This window comes from Rutidosis leptorrhynchoides, chromosome 3 (assembly GCF_046630445.1).
Source record: "Rutidosis leptorrhynchoides isolate AG116_Rl617_1_P2 chromosome 3, CSIRO_AGI_Rlap_v1, whole genome shotgun sequence".
In the NCBI taxonomy this organism is placed as follows: domain Eukaryota; kingdom Viridiplantae; phylum Streptophyta; class Magnoliopsida; order Asterales; family Asteraceae; genus Rutidosis; species Rutidosis leptorrhynchoides.
In genome coordinates, this window is record NC_092335.1 from 590,203,451 (window position 1) to 590,209,838 (window position 6,388).

Sequence of the window (6,388 nt, forward strand, 5' to 3'; positions counted from 1 at the left end):
TACTATTTTACCATTATCATTTCAATAATTTTTTTTTGAAAGGTAAGAATTTGTATTACTCAAACAAAAAATACAACACCGTCATGGAGCAAGAAGCTATCAATCCATGACACAATAAAACACGATCATTTCAATAATTTATATTGTGTTAATAAAATCTTAAATACTCTCTAGGACTTAACTTATTGGTAAATTCATTTTACTGGAATAGAAAGTTAAAAAGTTAACCGTTTAAACACGATTGAAATTCATTGATTTTATTTTAAATCAAATTCATCTTTTTTAGCATTAAGTACATATGCGTCTTTTTATTTTATTTACTTTTAACTATTTTACCTTTATCATTATCCTTATTTAAGCATGGTTAAAAATCATAAATACTCGGAGCTTAGTTTTAGAAGTATTGTTTCATTTCATTCATTGATACACGTAAGAAAACAATAAACATAACTTAATAAAATAATAAGTTGCACACAAACCAAATATAAATTTATAAATGAACTCGAAACTCTTATCAAAATTGATAACTTAAGAAGTTACAAAAATAAAGAAACACACATGCAAGCGAATAACATCTTAATGAAATAGTAATAGTAATACCATACATATCAGCGCCAATATTCACATTCTTGCATTGATGTTAGGAGAAATTTATTTTATTTAAAATAAAACGTTAAGTAACATCAACTTACACCATGTTTAAATAGGTAATAATTAATATTAATATTGATATTGATATTGATATTTTAGCACTATATGATATATGATATAGAGTATATGACAACAAAAAAAAAATCATAAAAGAGATGAACAGTATCATATTCAAAAAACTCTTCAACTTGAAACAACATAGAAAGCCTAAATTTTAGAACATCTTACTATAACTTCATCAACAACATAGAAAGTCTAAATTTCAGAACATCAAACCATAACTCCATCTACGATTTGGCGACTCAATATTTTACTCAAAAGATAACCACTCATCACCATCGCTATACAACACAATTGGATATTATTTTACAGCTTGAAGGTTGTTTCGGTTGTAAAATGTAGGTAGTAACAACGCATGGTGAGGAGTGAAAATTGTGTTGTTTTAAAGTTCATCACGTTTATATAGCAACTTTAACACATATTTTGTAGATATAAATTGATGGTAAATGAAAAGGCTATATAAGTTAGAGACTAATAAAATTCTATCTTTTGTTTTATTCATAAAATTTATGGCTTTGTTAACTCTTTACTATTCTACTCTTAATTTTTACTACTTTATCTTACTCTGTATTCAATATAGTGGTACTTAATCATAATTACACCAATCAATTGTTATAATACACATAAGCAATTAAATGAGATGTCCGTTATAATATATGTAAGCAATTAAATGAGATGTGTCCCGACGGTAAATGAGAGTATTTGCTTTTCAAACTGAAGGTAAATGAGATTGAGATCTTTACCTTTGTAACCTAATTAAATGGAGTAAAAATGCATAATTAATTTACTTGGAGTCGGGATTTAGTTAGATATATAGATATAGATATAGATTATGGTTATTCTTATTATTAAATAGTATAAAAAATGGGTAACTTTTATGTGGTAAATAGCATCAATAAAGAGTAATGTATATTTATACAAACCAATATTTACTATGGCCTATTTAATATTTCAATACTCAATGGTAAATAGCATAAATAAAGGGTAACTGTGATTTTTTGTTACAAGCATCTTTGACTTCTCTCTGACTTGGTTTTTGTGCCAAGTCTCTTTTCCTTTTGCTTTTACGTCTATTTACCCAACCACCGCCAGTACTCCACTTTTCAACTTCAAACCACTACCAAATCTTCACTTAATTTCTTAAACTTCCTAGATCTTCTGTAAATTTCCTAAAAACGCTGATGTCACCTTCGATTTTTCCATTTCAACTCTTCTCTAGTCTTTTGTAGTAGTTGATGCTGCCGCCTCCGACCACCGGCATCTGTAACATCCCGCCTTACCACGACCACAATATTGTCCGCTTTGTCCACAGGCGCACGACTTTTTCTTGGTGACCACACGAGGCTTTCCCAGGAGGTCACCCATCCTAGTACTACTCCCGCTCGAGCACGCTTAACTGCAGAGTTCTGACGGGATCTGATGTGCTTGTAGCCCCAAAATGCGTTGTGTCTGGTAAGGAGGGAAGTTACCTTATAAGGGACTCAAACTTTCTTACACAAATCGATGTGGGATGGGGTATTACAAACTCCCCCACTTAGAATCCTGACGTCCTCGTCAGGCCGAAACAAATTGATGTCCAGGATCTATACCTCAGGAGATGCACGAGCCAAGTGCCTGTCACACCTCGAGAGGCTAGTGCTCTGATACCATCTATAACATCCCGCCTTACCACGACCACAATATTGTCCGCTTTGACCACAGGCGCACGGCTTTTTCTTGGTGACCACACGAGGCATTCCCAGGAGGTCACCCATCCTAGTACTACTCCCGCTCGAGCACGCTTAACTGCAAAGTTCTGACGGGATCTTCTGTGCTTGTAGCCCCAAAACGCGTGGTGTCTGGTAAGGAGGGAAGTTACCTTATAAAGGACTCAAACTTTGTTACACAAATCGATGTGGGACTGGGTATTACAGCATCTCGTCGGTGGTCGGATTTACCTGCTTTTTGTTTGAATAAAGTACAATAGCCACCTTCCTCTTCTAGCGATGCGAGGTCCGATCGTCTTCTCCGGTCACAGCTCAGGCAAACAGGCAACGATTCCGGGTAGTGTCAGTACAGGATCTGTTTCTTGGATTTGGTTTGGGGTGCTCAGCTTTGGTCCTTTTGTCCCGTTCGTTGGGGTTAGATATGTCGTGATGTTTCTTTGTCTTAGTGCCTCTTTGCCGGAATTTTATTTTCTGGGTGGGTGTAGGCGGCGAGCTCCGTCGGAGCTCTATACCTATTTAGGGATGGTTTCGGTTTTGGTGGTTGTAGGGCTTGGATTCATTGAGATGGTGGTTGTAGTGTTGTTTGTGTTGAACCCCGTTCATTCCAGCTGCCTGCGGCTGCCGGCGACTTCCTAGGATAGTTGGCGACTAATGGCGGCCTGAGATGTTTGTTAGCGGTCGTTGGTGGTCCCTGGTGGTTGTAGGCGGCTGCACTTGGTGGTTAATGGCTGCTGCTACTGTTGGTTTTAGTGGTGGCTGTTTGCCGCTAAAAGGCAGCTGGAGGTAGCAGGGTTGTAAATGTCCTGGAAAATTTGGTGAAAATGGCCTGGTTTCTTTACGGTTTGAATCTGCTTTGGATGTTGATCGGTTGCTTTGCGTTTGGTTCATTCATTCCATTTATCCCGTTGTCGAGTCTTTAGTGGGCTTGGTGTTGTTGCCGGCGTAGTTGACTTGGTTGACTTCGGAAAATAGGCCTCGGGTTAGGTGTTATTGGGTTGCCCGGTGAATAATTTGAATTTGGGGTTTCTGATAAGTGAAGTTGCAGGGTCGGATACGGAGTCGGGGTTATGTATATGTTTTAGGCTTTAGGTTTGGTGGATTGGTTGTTTGCATTTTCTGTTGTAATTTCATTAGTGTTCGCTCGGTATTTCAATGTTAGTGTTCATACTATTTAGAACGAATTGAACGAGTGTCAATGAGTTTTGGTCGTTTGTGACCAAGTATTTTCAGATCGTCATGATCTGTTCAATGTTGTTCCACCTGATCCTTTTGATCATACATATATACATATATACATATATATATATATATATATACATATATATATATATATATATATATATATATTAATATTAAAATTTTTGCTAAAAAAATAAAAATAAAAAATAAAGGGTAACTTTCATGTGGTAAATAGTATTAAAAAAGGGTAATCTATATGGAGTAAACAATATTTATTAAGGGCTATTTAAGTTTTCTAGACTCAATTTATATATATATATATATATATATATATATATATATATATATATATATATATATATATATATATATATATATATATATATATATATATATAGATTATGGTTATTCTTATTCTTAAATAGTATAAAAAATGGGTAACTTTTATGTGGTAAATAGCATCAATAAAGAGTAATGTATATTTATACAAACCAATATTTACTATGGCCTATTTAATATTTCAATACTCAATGGTAAATAGCATAAATAAAGGGTAACTTTCATGTGGTAAATAGTATTAAAAAAGGGTAATCTATATGGAGTAAACCATATTTATTAAGGGCTATTTAAGTTTTCTAGACTCAATTTTTTTATATATATATACTAGTGTGCAATGCCTGTGCGTTGCACGACTTGCTCCAAATTTTAATATTTTAAAATTTATGTATCGAATTACTAGTGAGCAAGAGTTGACAACCATCAAAAAAGATAAAAACAACTATCAAAGAAAGTACACTCATATATACATATATTAATAAAACTACACACAAATCAAATGTACATCTTTAAGTGAATTCTAAACAATTATCAAAGAAGATAAAAATTACGTAAAATAAGATAAAAATTCATTTCACATCAATTACATCTTAATGACATATATATATATATATATATATATATATATATATATATATATATATATATATATATATATATATATATATATATATATCATTAAGATGTAATTGATGTGAAATAAATTTATATATATATATATATATATATACATACATATATATAATGCTAATGTGATGGATGGATGTTTGACATTATACGAACAAATCATTCATGATGACGATGATGATGAATAACTAACGTCTATAAAACTCTATTAATTACTTCAATTGCAAAGTATGACTAACTTTGAAATGAAAAATGAGTATTTCACAAATGAAAATGGATATTTATAGATAACAATGTATTAAAGTAGTTAGCTATTTAATATAAGAAAATGAAAAGATTAAAACTGATATATTTATTATAAGAAAAATGAAAGGCTTGAAACTTATCTATTTATTATAGGAAAAATGAAAGGTTATAAGTTAGATATTTAATAAAATGAAAAATAAAAGAAACTAATTAGCTTAATAAATATTTAACAAATTTAACTTATGTCATAGATAATACTATTATTTCATTATTTACATTTTCATTATGCTAATTTCTTTATGATGAAAGATGATCAAGTACAATGTACAATAGTCACCTATATCAATTCTTTAGTTTTAGGATTATATCTAATTCATTACTCAATTATAAACGGTAATATGCTATGAATGTTGATATAAATCTATCTTTAAGTCTATATATTTAAATATATTTATTAAAATTGGTAGATTAGTTTTAAAACTTTTTAACTATGATAATATAAATTTATCTATAAGTCTATAAATTTATTAGTATGGGTAGATTTTATTTTTAACTTTTTTTATTATGATAAAAAATGCAAGAGGTAAATCATACTTATGAAAATCAAGAGCTAAGTTATTCATAAATGATACGTATTTAATAATTTAATAATCATTATATTCATAAATAATTCATAATTTTTTACTTTACTATTTTATATTTTTTTATTTAGTTAATTTTATTTATTACAACATACTTAATTTTCTAGGACTCAAAATATATAGATATAGATAATAATTATAAACTTTTACCATGTTAAGTGATTATATTGGGTAAAAAAATAATAGTAATTGAGTTGGGTTAATGAGCATATTTATGATACTTGGAGTATATATATATATATATATATATATATATATATATATATATATATATATATATATAATAAAATTATAAACTTTTACCATGTTATTAAGTAGTTATATAGAATAACAAAATTAATAGTTAATTGAGTTGGGTTAATGAGCACACACACACACACACACACACACACACACACACACACATATATATATATATATATATATATATATATATATATATATATATATATATATAGGCTAAAAAAATAACTTACGTTACTTAGAAAATGAAAGGTTTATATATTTATTGATTATTAATTACTTAAAATTTATTTATGACATTTTTATTTAATATGGTTTTTACTTTTTTACCATAATAATTTTAACCTTTTTTACCAGTATATTAAATTACGTGTGTAAATTTTATTGAATTAAACGTATGTAATACACCATACTTATGATTCTAGGACTCAATTAGTATAGATATAAATAGATATATAGATATAGATATAGATAAGATATAGATAATATATAGATAGATATAGATAGATATAGATATAGATTATTTCAATTTGTAACGTATCAACAAAAAATACAATACCAGCTCATTTTTGAATGAATTAGTAAAATCTGTAATTGTAGAGTTGCTAGAAATGATTTCGTGATCGTCTCTGCAAAATCACACGTCCTAATTTCTTTATTTGATCATCCCAACGAGAATCAAAAGTTTAGCCAAAAATC

General features: G+C 29.5%; 1 pseudogene; it reads right to left on the reverse strand.

The window, feature by feature from the left end:
* Nucleotides 1–2,039: 2,039 nt before the first annotated feature.
* LOC139903679 (5S ribosomal RNA) lies at nucleotides 2,040–2,162 on the reverse strand (annotated as a pseudogene).
* Nucleotides 2,163–6,388: the final 4,226 nt, after the last annotated feature.